Genomic DNA, 13,864 nt, shown 5'->3' on the forward strand with positions numbered 1-13,864 from the left:
GTTCTAGTTTACTGGGGCATCGTGTTTCGGCTGGTGAGAAGCGAAATGCGAACGTTTTGTGGTGCTCTGTACGCAGCCGTGGCCGAACGTGTGAAAGTGATTTCCCCAGGCGGAGTGCTGGTACGCCAGGCTTCGGGAAGGTCGTGATTTCATTGAAAAGCATGCTGGTACGTCTGGGATGAAACGGCAGTTAATATTATAGCTGGTGCTAGCGGTCTTAAATGTTTTGCTAGGCAGTGTGAGACCAGAAATAGTAGTTAAGCATAATCTTTCCATTTTTCTACAGGGACGGCCTGAGCGTACTGATATAACAAATTTAACATAAGAAAACTGTTATAAATTTAAGTCAATAGTAGTTAATTTATTTAACCAATTGCTTTCATCCTCCTTCACACGGTTGAGTGTCGGTTGAAATACTGAAATGTCCGATGACATTCTCATGACGTGTCCACCTTTTCGTAGCACAGTCTTGAAGTTTTTGCACGGTTGATGGAGCTGACAATCAGAATCTTATCCTACGGATTATTTGGCTGTTGTGTGTTCGAATGACAGCCAAGAATAAATGTGGTCCTGGACCGGTTGAACAGCAACTTTGGCAAAACTTGATTAAACAGCAACATTGAAAGATAAATATTATTAGTCTTCTGTTAGAAATCAATGGAGGCAATGAATATCCAAAAGATACAAAAAAAGCTTGAAAGTGACGTATTTTTGCTGCCAAACTTGAATACATAACTTTGTTTACATTTTTATCTCTTAATACTATTTTGCTAAAATGGCCTTTATATTTCCAAAAACTAAAAAACTTATTCAAAGCTTTATAGATTAAGGAGCAAATTTAAAAGTTCCAGAGTAACTTTTTACATTGCTATAAATGATTTCATCTTACTTCCTTATCTTCTATCCAGCTTGCAAGCCCGAGTGATAAGAAATTCACGCGCACGCAAAATGAATTCCTATTCGCCGCTTGCGTTCATCCCTGTTTTCGGGCACTGGCGTACTTCGGGCCCGGGAAAGTGATCTTCGGCGCCGTTCGTGATGCTGTACGCGTGCCACGGCAAGGTGATGATAATCATCCTAAGCATCCGTCACTGCGGGCGCCCACCGTATGGGCCAGTTTCATCTCGCTGGGCAACGGAACCGGGTCGACCGAGGTTGTGTGCGCGTGCAACCGATCGCGAAACGTGAAACGGCAAAACTAACCCCGAACGAAACGAAACGAATCCCGAACTGCGGCTACGTATTCCCGGCACCGGTTAACGCGTTTTGCAGTGGGGCGTTTTCCAACTTGATTTGTTGGTGCGTTGTGTAGAAAGTGATTTTAAATCAATCGCCTCTCGAGAACGAGGCTTTGCAAAAAATGGTTTCGAATTGATTCCTCGAGAGTGCTCGATCGTTTCCAGGGATATCCACTGTCACCGTGTAGTGAAACGTGGTGTAGTAGCAATATTCTTAAGGTTACTGCAGTACCTAGCTACCGTTCGGATTACCAGCTGATTCTGATAGTCACCGGCATTGTGTAAAAGAAAAACGGGGTGAACCCCTGGCCTAACTGCAGACAAAAGTCATCAATTTAAATTTTCCCCTCATCAGCATACGAGCTAATCCGAGCGCAATCAGATTACCGAAAAGGATAAAAGTCCGGTGAATAAAATAAAATCTCATAAAAAGGACCAAAAGCCAACCCCGAAATAACGTTCACCCCTAGTGATTTCATGTGTCTGTGTGTGTGTGTGCTCGTGTATTAGTGCGTGTGGAAAAGGTGCGTCTAGAAGGTAAGCTTGGCCTACTAGATGATTGTTGGAAAAGCAGCCGTAAGGTAGCGCGTGTAGTGAAGCGAAACGAGCGTCTAGTATGCATGTGAAGTTTTCCATCAAGTCAAACAGCGAGCAGCTTGTGACGACGGGTCGCCCGTTTCGCGTTTGAAGCAAGATACACCAGAAGAAAGTGCTACCGAGCTACATTCGCCGGAAAGCGCCCTTCCGGGAAGTGAGTTCGCGGAGCGGAAACGACGAAATTTAAATTCGGTCCCAACGCACTCCGGGTCCCGGGCCGGAAGTGAAACGGTTCCGCGTTCCCCGTGTGCCTTTGGGGTTGCGCTGTAATTGTAAGATTGACAGCGTGAACAGGGAAAACGGAGTAAGAGTGCCCGTGAGTATGTTTGTGTGAAGCGCTCACTGACGCAGTGTGAGTTCGTGTGTAAGTGTAACAAGCGAGCGTGTGTGTGTACGGAAGAAGGTGTGTGTTCTTGTAAGTTTATTTAGTGTGCAGGAAGGCCATCTGCCATGGATGAAATTGGAATGAATAGCGTAAGCACGTGAAAGGCAGGCGTGTGGAAAAATCATTTAAGCTTACACAGTGCCAAGTAAAGAAGCGAAGCAGTGAAAAAGAGTAAGCTTTTTTTCCATTGCAGAAAAAAGTGTGCCAAGTGGTGAAAAGGCGGTGATGATGATGATGCTATAACGCACATTAAATAAGCGGCGTGAAAAGTGCCGTGCGTAAATAAAGTGTGTAAGTGTGTCCTCAGGTGACGCAAGTGAGTCTGACCAATCGAGGAAAATTCGGGCCATTAAAAGGGCCGTAAAATTGGAGTGGACTGAGTGTCGCTATGGAAAAAATTGCTTGACAAGTGGCATTTTCATTCGAATGGTGGTGAATAGTGCGAAACGTTACAAAACGAGGTGTGAAGGTGTGCAGGTCAGGGAAAAGCGAATCGTGCATGTGGAACGGCTCATCAACGCTCAACGCTGGAACGACGTCCTTCAGGAATAATGTAAATAATAGATTCTTATGCTAATGAGAGTGTTTCCTATGCTCGTTTGCCATTTTAACACAACTTTCCCCAATTCTCTCGGTTCGGTTGGTCGGTTCTCTGCGGAATAGGAAATTCTTAACTTTCCCCAATGGCGTCTGCGTTGATGGTGGTGTTTCGTTTCGTTAGCCCTCCTCCCTTAGATGGTCGATCGTCCGTTGGTTAATTGTTGCGAGGCGGGAATCTTAATATAATGGGTCGCGGTGTTAATTGGATTTAAAGTTGGACATTAACAGGGAGAGGCACGTCGTTGCTTGCGAATGGTGATGGTTTATTCAGCAAGGAAGCACAATGTGTGTAATGGGATGCAATTTATCAGGCACATCTTTTGGCTCATTGCGATTTAATTCACCTTGGGAATGTTTGGGTTATGGTGTGACGCTTTTCGGATGCGAGTGTTGGGGTCGGTTCGGGTTTATGGCCACATGGGACCGATTGGAACCGGTAATTGATAGGGTGGTCTGTGGGAAATTGTTAAGTAACTGGAGGAGGAGTTTGATAAATCGTGTTCATGGTTGATTTCGTTGCTTAAAGGGAAAATTGTTGGGGTAGGAGATTTTAGTGCATGTGAATGAAAATCCAACATATTTTAGGAAAGGTATGCATTAAGATAATGTTGACCTGGCTTTGGTAGAAAAAAACCATTGTGATACCCAGTCTTCGGTAAATTCTTCGAGGTTGGTACCAGTTTTTCGTATGATAAATGGCCATTGATTGCAAGTCTTCAAATAAGTATTAGAGGTAGATGAGCAGTACAGTGCCCTCTCTTACCAATGGAGTAATTTGATAAGGGTCAGGAATTTACATTCATTAAAGGAGGGATTATCATTCAGAAAAGTTCAAAAGCAGAAGTTATTTTTATATTGTCGTTATTATCTTTTTTTATTGGGCTCTACAACCTTGAAAGGTCTTGCCTTGACATAAGTTGTTTGCTTGATAGCAATGTTGAAAAATCCATATCTTCTGCTGCTGTCATGAGTGTCTTCAGAGATGGACTCTTTAAATCTGATTTAAAGTTTCCTCAAAACCTTGTAAAAACCGCAAATTAAACAAGGCTTTTTTGTTTATTATTTACTAGATGGTTGAGAATGCTTCAGAGTTAAATATATAAAATGCAGTTTATAAAGGGAATAATTGATAATTTTGTTATAAATCCTCTTTTAAAATATCATTGCAAGATGGTTTTCCTGTGAGAAAAATCGGTGAAATTTGATTTTTTATTTGTCTCATGGTAAAATTTAGTCGAAATTTGTAAAAAGACTTTCTAAAGATAAAGAGGATTAAAAACATAATATTTTCCATGATATTATAGGAATTCTTAACTTGATAAGTTAGTTATAAACAAAAAATTAAATTTGATTCCTTGCGACAAGCTTTTCATAGAAAAATAATATTTAAAAAATAAGCCAAAATGTTGCAGTAAGAGAAATTATCCGAAATTCAGTATTGTTGTAATGAGCCAACACTTACAATATCACCTACCCATTGCAGGAAAACTTTAATCAATTAATCATCACAAAGTTTCCCTTAAAAATAGTTATAGAAACAATTTTATATTATATTAAGGAAAATCTTAATATGTTTCAATATTTTATAAAAATACCTTTAATTCAGACAATACGGCGTCAAACCGTTTTTAATTTATAAATAAATCATTATTGTCTTTTTATTTATATTTTTATTTTATTAAAATTATAAATAATTAACCTTTCATTCTATGAAAAAAATTCAAATTCAAAACCAGGAATTCAAAATGCAGGAAAAAATATTCATTTTCATTATAAACAATGATTTATTATTACATAAAATGAATATCTGTTACACTAAAAATATAATAAAATAAATAAAATATAACATTAAATGAATATAATGCAGGAATTTATTTAACCGGAAAATTGTAGAACACAAAATTAGTGCGAATAAGATTCATAACTTACTATTGGTGTAGGTCGGTTTTGTGACTCTTCTTAGAACATGCATTTCAAAACTTCATTCACAAGCATAAAAATCGTGCTGATCCTCTCAGTCCACTTATTGTTCTACGTTTACAGTGAATTCTTATTTTAGCAAGGCAATTTCTAATTTAAAAAATCCCACTAGCCGTGAAAGTGTGCACTGAAATTATTCTAAAGCATTCTATTCTTTTCCGACGAAATCTAGATGAAAGCTGTATGAGAATGCCTAAGCAAAAACCTTTGCTTTGTTTTTCTTTTCTAAACATTTTTTTCAGTTTTTCAATTTGAAATTGAATTGAATTAGTGTTTTGTTCTGTTTCGCCTTCACTTGTGGGACGTGAGTGACAAAAACCATGACAAGACACAGAAATGACGGACACATCGCCCGGTGCAATTTATTTTTTGACAATTTCTCTGACGGACAGCTCTATCGATGCGGGAGTCGTCTCTCGTGTCGTGCAGGATGGAACAATTGGAATGGAGTTTTTGTTTTGTTTCGGGCAAATCAAAAAGAGTTTTGCATGGTTGGACTGGTATTCGTCCAGCGTGAGAACAAAATTTAAATCAACCGACATTTGCTTTACGATTTCTAGATAAAATTTTTACGCCGCTACTTATATGCGTTCATGAACAATTTATTACTCTACGGTGAAATAATTGTTGCATGACGAATGAATCGAATGGTTCGACCGGCGTTTCGTTTGTAAAATTACTGTTAAAAATTCACCCTCGTAAACCATGCTCTAATGACAGCTTAAAGGCACACGCTCGCATGCACAAACTCGGCACAATCTGTTTCGAAGCGTTTATTCAAATGAAGCATTACAGCCGTTCAGGAAATGGAAATTGCTGAGCAGAATAATTTTTTCTTGCTCCCGCTGTGTGTGAGTGCAAATAACATGCTTGCACAGAAGGAAGAATCGAGCAACCAGGCTCATAAAACGGCCCGTAAGCATGTGACAGGCGTACTGCATAAAAAAAGGGAGGCAAGCGAAGCGAGCGCATTAAAACTTCACCCTCCCGAGCCAAACGGGCAAAGCTCAATGAGGCGCACGCATGTAAAGTGATTTTGTAATCATTGGCCCTGAAACGCAACCGGTGCGGAAGCTGTTCGGTTCGCGGATGTGGTAGCGTAAAGGAAATTTAATTCCCATCATTAAACTCAACCATCGCCTCGTTCGGATGGGGATGGCCGTCACGGGGTGAAGCCATAGGAAGTCATCGAAGGCATGTCAAAATTCGGGGTAAAAGGAACAAAAAAGTTCCCGTTTGATGCCAGGCTTCACGGGTTTCTCTGTACCTAATTCGCATTATGATGATGTACTGTAGGCAAAAAGTGGGACGAGACGATGTGTTTTCGTTGCGTGTTGTTTTTTTGTTGTTAATTCAATATTTTCTTCCCAAGCTTCATCCGTAGAGAAGAAATGTGGGAGCAATTTTACTGTGTCTTAACGGGATGGGTTGAGGAATTTTCTCAACCAGATGGGAAAAAAGGATAGAATGGAAAAAACGGAGAAATTCTCATCGTTGAAGTAATTTGTATATTTATGGTATGGTTATAATGGTTAGGGAGAATTTTTATAACTTACCAACCCCTAACTGCGTAGCATAGAGTAAAACAAAAGGATTCTTCTTTTCTTAGTTTTTACATTTTCTTTTCCACACTGATAAAGAGTTGCTGGTCGCCATAATTACACCGAAAAGCTAATGCATTTGGAACTCGATTTTTTGTTGTAAGCTCGCAGATATTCCAATTCTTGATTGCACATTCTGCACGCTACTTTTTATTCGCTAGCAATGTTGGGCCAAAGAGATGTCGTCACAGCCGGTACCACGGCAAGCAATTGAAGCGCAAGAGATTGTTCCAAGGGAAGCATAAAATCTCATTTATGAGCCCCATTAAAACACTTCACCGCCAACACTACTACCACCAACGTGGTATGTTCTGTGGGAGCAAATCGAACGATATTTGTGTCCTTTTCTTGGTCCCGGTTTTCTTTTGGCCACCCTCTTTACTGCCCTTCTCAAAACAAGAGAAACCCACAGTGCAATACGCTTCAAAGGGAGAGCGTTTTCCCTTGGTGGTGGAAGTGACGATGAGCTAGAAGAAACAGCTGCCAGCAAACCGGAAAGGCTATCGAAAATTTTCGCCCCATCCTTTCGCTAGCAAAAGTTTCATAACGAATCAATTAAAACGGCTAACGATCGGTTACCACAGTGGAGTGGTGACGCTTTCTCATCCTTGCTTTCCAGCCAGCTCAAAGAAAACCCGGCCCACGAACAGCGTTTTGAGCTTTCCTACAGCTTGTGGCCCACCGAAAAATGTTGGCAATCATTCAGTTCGTATGCGAAGGAAAAGAAAAGCCCGACCACCACTTCCAAAACTGCTGGAAAACTTTTTTTTGGCGATGCTTGATTGGATGGTGAGATTTGAAGGTTTTTTTGGGGAATTTTTGACAAATGTTTCCTAAAGTGGCTTTTCTATTGCTGCTCCCGTTGGGTGTGGCTGAAGTACGCAAGAGAGTATTGTGATCTGACAAATCTACTCGCTGATGATGTGATGTTGCTCACTTTCATCATGATTGGGATTCGTGTCGATGGACTTCAAATTTTCTCTCTTCTTTTTTTTTGTTTCCTTCTCCCGTGTAGGCCAACAAATTCGTCTTTAAGCGGACCTTGTCCCAATTGTCTATCAGGGAAAGTTCACCTTTTACCATCATCAAACCTCCCGGTCCAGTTCAGCTCCAGGAGGGCTTGGGAGGATTTTTCCCCCTATAGAAAGTTCCACTTTAGCTGCTCATTTCGTCTGCCCTTATCGGCTTTAGTGTGGTGGTGAAAATTGTCCTGGGAGTCGTAAAGACCGGAGAACGATTTCCGATCAGATTTCATCTAAGCTCGCTTAGCCATTGGCATCAGCATGGTGCTGGAGAGCTCCGTTTTCATCGTTGGCAGTTTGTCCTGATACTACTGGTGAAATCTTTGCTAGTATCGGGATAAAACTGAGAAAAGCTTTACGATAAGAGAAAGGATGAAACGATTGAAACAGTGCGACACACACACAGGAAGGGCTGATGGACTGGGAATGGCGAGACAAATTGCCTATTATCGCTACCGGGAAGTTGATGGTACGATTTATTTTGATCCATGATCCGTGACCGTTTGGTTGATGACGTGAAGAGGCAAAGCTTTCGGTGTATCACGAGAAAACATGACCCAGTTTAATGAAGGTTTATTTTTTGGATGAGAGTTGGCAAACTGTTAGAAATTTAGATTGCCAGTTTTCTGCTACTGCTCGATGTCTTGAAACACGCTCTTAATGAGAAGAATATTACAGCTCGATGCCATTTTTGAGTTATTTGAATTTTGTGTAATTACATTGATTTAATAAACAAAATTTCTTATTTTAATATTTGTTTCACAAATAATAACATTACATTGCAAACTGCTGCTAGTGCCTTATTGCAAGCATTGATGTGATAAATGCTTGAATAAATAAAACATAAGTCATCTGTGATGCGTATTGCATACATTAGGGCGACAAAAATACCTACGATCAAGTCTGCTTTCTTCTTAGCAATGTAGTTAAAAGAATAAAATGTTAATTTTGTAAGGTTGAAGTGAAAAATGGAAGAAAAAACGAATAGATGTCTTATTTTTCCATAATTTTTTTGAGTCAGGTCATGGATCGCCGGAGGAAAACTAATCAATCAATCATGTGTACGTATAGCATGCACATTATATGGTTTTGGAGCAAGTTTTGATGGGAAGCTTTCCCTCTTTTTTGACACACTTCTGGAAGTGTTCGGGCGCGAGCATAAAAGGCCTCTTCAATCCAATTCAACGCATCTCCAAGTGATGGAAAGCTGCTTCACAGCCTTTCTGCCACTCTGACAATGTAATCGCTCATCGGTATTCACCTTACCTTTCACTGCAGCGTGCGTGCGTGGTAAGGGCGATGGGAATGGGGCGAAACCGGAAAAGTGCTTTCAGAATCTGAAAATCATTCGCAACGAACACACACACACACACAAACCTGCGCCAACTCCAACCACTAGTGATTTCCGTGGTTGGAAACCCGAGACGCGGCTTGTGCCTGTTGGTTGGAAACTGAACGCGCAAGCTTTTAAGGAGATAATTTACGGGATGGTGGAGTCAAATTTTGTTTTGCGGGCAAAAAAAAAAAGAAGGCAGGCGTTAAAATCTGCCGGTATTTTAGCGCGTTTTGGTCGATTCTTTTTTTCCTTTTCCTCGTCGAGCAACTTCCCGGCAGTGGATCGCTCCGAATGTGGTAATCCTTTTGCCGGAAAAATCAGTTTGGCAAGTTGTAAGCCACAGCATGATGTGGAAATGGGCGTAGAAAAACCATCTTTATGAGCTGAAATAATTACCCACAGCACGAGCCGAACGGGCCCATCCAAATCAAAGCTACACCTACACGCAGCGTTGCTGAGCGTTTAGAAGCCGCGATTGAAAGGCTGGTAGGCGTCTGAAGCTTATACATCCTTTGCCACACTGCCACTACCGACCTCACCGACCGTCGCGCTATTGAATAAAGAGTTCGGGCTGCCACACACTCAGAGAGGGGAGAGTTTTTCTTCGAGCAAAAGATTTTCTGCCGCCTCATTTGCAGATTCTTGGCACTAATCAGGCTTCCCCTAAATACTGATTACAGCACAGATTACGTCACTTCACTTTTCACGCTTCACGCACATCCTGCCGAGGTGCACCCGAATCTGGCGTAAGACGAAAACGAGCCAAACAAAATGTTTATGCTTTCACCCGGTCCCGTACGGGTGAAGTTTGGCTAAAGCGAGCGTAAGCTCTGGTAGCTTTTGCGTCAACTGCAGACAAACGGAACGGTAAGGGTGTTGGTGTGTCTTCTGTACGAGGCGTGTGCTTAATTAGGCGGTTCGGAGAATCGCGATTTGAAAAAAAAATCTGCAGACAAAACAGCTAGCACTAACTGGAGGGTGATTTGTGTATTGGATGGTATAATTAATCTATGGTTATTTATGTACCGTAGTGGGAAATTTTGACGACTGATAGTTTCCAGATTTCGAATCGTGCGATATACTTCGTTGTAGCTTGTTTAATGCTTCATTTTTTGTCATAGTTTTCGATGAAATCCCAGAGATATTGTTTTATATGGAGACATCGCTATTTATGTAGCACACTTTTCAGTTGACTTTGGTCAGAACTTCTGAAGTCGTATTGTAGATTTAAGGCTATGCCCTTTTGAGATTGCAGGTTTAAAGATAAAAGTTTGTAGAAGACCTTTTTTTTAAATAATTGTTAGTCTAGTAAGTTCAAAAGCATCATTTATCATCATCTTTACATCATTTTTTCTGTTTTACTATTTGCATTTTTCTGAATAAATGAATGGGTCTTTATTAATAAGTAATAATGTTCTTCATACAACCTATGGACTTATGCCGGCCATACAATGGATTTTATGACTAAATGATACCAAAATATCAGTAGTCAGTTTTTAAAGACCCCTCAATCTTTTGAAATAAAACAATTTTTAATTTGTTTTTACTTTTTTAACGAAATAAAGCTTGAAATAATTAATATGTTGAGACCTTTCGCGAGCGCAAAGACTTCTTCTGGTTTGACCTAGTTTTAGCATAAATATAGTACTCTGGAAGATCTCTCTTACATTAATATATGTTCAATTAAATGTGTCTGGATTTCTTCAAAAACAAATTCTTATCTCCAGGTGTCTGACAAAAGATATTAGGATTCTCTAAAAAAATTAAGATATTTGTTTTTTCTTAAATTCTGAAGCCTGTAGGAAGCTTATTGTGTACTATTCTTTCTTTATATAGGCTCTACAATAACAAACAAAACAAACAAACAAATTAAAAGTACAAAGTCTTGCATCACAGCATGGATATCTCTAATTTTCTTTGAACTTTGGGCCATGAAGCAAACGTTACCACGTAACAATCAGACCAAAAGTCATAGACTACCGAAATACCGCTTCCAGACATTCACCTCATTTCTGTTCCAGACACAAACATTACCACATGTAGAACTGTGGAGCATCTGTTTCGTTTTACCGCAAAGCACATGCCGGCAAGAATGTTCAAACTTATTCTTGTAACCGTGCTCGTGAAATTTAATTGAATAATTTTGTATATTGCAGCACATTTTCAGCCACCAACTAAGGTTCAATGTCCGTATGTCTTCCACACTTTGCACTCTACCATTGTCTCACCCGTACCTCGATTCTCTTGTCCAATTGAAATAAAAAAAGTTAAAGTCTCTCAATATAAGCTAGCATAAATTGCTATCATAATGCTTCAAAAAGCTTCCAATGCTAGGGAACGGAATGGTGGTACAGACAGCAGCACTGTGCAGTTAGGTCCTTTGAAGCTTCCACTCCAACAAACCATACCATCGAGACGGTATGTGTGTATGTGTGTGTGTGTGCGTATATGCAATGAAAAAAAATCTCCATCATATCCAGAGAGATGATTCCGAAAAGTCGTTTTTCCCATCATCATCTCGTGTTGTGTTTTTTTGCATCCCTCCCAACCCCAAGCTCTGAGAATCGTTTTTTGTGTTGGTCCTTCCATCCCGGTCTGTGTAAAATAGAGCAACGTTTGGCGCATCTCTTCTCAATAAACGAGGAAAAGTTGCACCATTTTCTTGCGGGAGAATATACCGCTTTTCCCGACACTTTCACTTGGTCCGGCGTGTAAAACTTTTCCTGGGTGGAAATTTTTTTTTTCTCTTCCTACGCCCAGTATCTGAATATAAACCCTCAGCTCGGGCCGATAGATTTTGTGCCGCGTGCGTGAGAAAGGAACCGTGACTGACCCGTTGTGTGAATGGGATCGATTTTTGGGATGGCTTGCGATGGCCAACATTCCCGGTTGTCAAGTTTTCCGTCGAGGTCAGAGAGCTGCGGTTTGTAGATGGGGTGCGAGAGTAGGCTTAGTCATTGAGGTAATGGACGCCGAAGACTCGCGCCGGAAGACATGAGTTTGTGAACTGAATTAGGTGGATTATTCTTTTGAATTGAAGTTGACTGGCCCTTTGCCTTAAGGATCGTCTCATTGTGAGCTGAATGTGAAAGCAGCGTATGGCCGCTGAGTGCTGCCGGGCTGTTATCGATTAGTTAAATCTTCGCCATTGTTGTGTACCCGTGCTGGCTGGGGTGTATGAAGGAAGAGTGCCGCTGCTTTAGGTGGTTAGGATACATTAGATAAATCCTCACAAAATTGGTTGGAAGGAAATTTATAGTGAGCGGCTGCTTTACACCAGATACGTCCTCGGCCTTACTCTTGCCTCGCTTCGTTCCTGTCCTGCTCGATTTGCGTTAATGCATGCGGAAAAAAGGAATGATGTGGCGGAAAGTACGTTAAGTTAACAGACGCTCTGTTTCGTTTCTGTATTCAACCAGAATAAGCTTTCAACCAGTGCCTTAAAATCCTGAACCGCCTGAAGTCTAACACAAAATAGAAGGAATAAAATATGAATTTTAAATACACTCAGCACACACACAGTACCAGGCGCCTCCATCGCTTCCATACAGCGCGAGACGTTACTGGATCAATGTTACTACGCTCGTATCAGCTGGGACAGCATCATTCCCCCGAAGCTCAGATCCCTGACCAGCAGTGGGTGGACGAAAATCTTATTAAAAAGTTTATTAAATATGTCAGCCCAGCCCAGTCTGGCGGAACCATGGCTCGATTGGTACGGCTTTTCCCACACCGTAAACCGAACCAAACCAAACGAAAGCTGTACCAGCTTCATCAGCTCATGTTGAATCTTTACATTGCTGTATCAAATGCTATCCCTCGACGGGATTTGAGTTGTTCGGTGTTGCTACCGTGCCAATGGAGGAATGTTAACATTGCAGTTGTTGAAATTCTTCACCGGAACCGACTGTCGAGCAGATAGTATATTAAATTGGCATGAACCACTTCAAATCATCGTCCATGAATTGCGTGGGCAGGGGAAAGAAATTGGTTAGAGTTTGATGGAGGGTTGGAAAAGGCGTTCATTTCAAGGAGTCACAAAGTAGAATCATTTCGCTAGTTACTTTCTAGTGTGAAAGTAGTAAGGGATATACCATCAAGGGTGGCGATAATATTGGAGATATAAGGACGGCCTGGCCATATTGCTTGTTTGCGTCTTAATTGTTTTAACTGAAAGTGGTAAAGTAGACTACACCATGGGTGTTTACAAATACTTTCTATCATTATTTGGCTCTACAGTCTCAAGACTGGATGGACAGTACTGGATTTCTATAATGAATTTACATGGTTGATGGATAATCTGTCATACTTACTGAGAAACAGTCAGGAAGTTGGGACGAATACCAAACATACATGAGTTCTTCGACCGAGATATTCAACATTTTCTGGATGAAAACCTTAGCTATCAACTATAATTTCTGATATTAGCAAAAACGAATTCATTCGTTGTTTTCCAAGTCACTAGATCTCATCAGTAAACTATTTGTGTATCTTGCTGTTAGAGTCATCGCTCTCCTGATTGCTTTAAGCTAACGAAATCCAACTCGACTTATACGACGGAGGTCAAATTACACGACGTATAGATTTATGGAATGCTTGAAATTGCACGCCACCGAGCAAACTTTAGGCTTCTAATAATTTTCTAATATAAATTTCCATTTGTTCTAAAATTAAGAATTAGATTAATAAGAATGAAGAAGAACATTTTAGAAAGAAAATAATTGGTTGATATTTATCGAGCATTTATCTATACTATTCATTGAAACATGTTGCCCGCGAATGCTTTTTGCATTTAATCTGTCCCGCGAGAAAAAATGAATTAGACATCACATTGACTCTTCGAAAGAACTGTGAAATGACTCAGCAACTTTTAAATGAAATGGATTTTTTTAAATGAGTTATTTAAGCAGAAAACATGTCTTTTAACATTTTTTTATAATTCTTCGAAAAAATAAAGCTGGTAAAGTATAATTTTTATATAAAATCTCTCTCTCGCTCTCTTTTTCTCTCTCTCTCTCTCTCTCTCTCTCTTTCATGTAATGTTTTTTGAAACAAAAGTTAATCATTTTGAAAGTGTTTTTTATATTCAAAACTGCTAAGGTGCT

General features: G+C 40.3%; 1 protein-coding gene across 3 annotated transcripts in view; it reads left to right on the top strand.

Annotated features, from left to right (window-relative positions):
* The first annotated feature begins 1,140 nt into the window (after nt 1-1,140).
* LOC118513433 overlaps nt 1,141-13,864 on the top strand; it is a 197,676-nt gene continuing 184,952 nt past the window's right edge. Inside the window, exons 1-3 of one of the 3 annotated variants that reach the window (XM_036059162.1) lie at nt 1,141-1,775; nt 2,414-2,773; nt 10,851-10,853. The gene's annotated coding sequence lies outside the window, so the exon portion shown is untranslated. Of the gene's footprint in view, nt 2,774-10,850; nt 10,854-13,864 lie in introns of all 3 variants that reach the window. The other 2 variants (XM_036059163.1, XM_036059164.1) reach the window with 2 other exon arrangements.

The sequence above is a fragment of the Anopheles stephensi genome, chromosome 3 (genome assembly GCF_013141755.1).
Source record: "Anopheles stephensi strain Indian chromosome 3, UCI_ANSTEP_V1.0, whole genome shotgun sequence".
NCBI classification, from domain to species: Eukaryota; Metazoa; Arthropoda; class Insecta; order Diptera; family Culicidae; genus Anopheles; species Anopheles stephensi.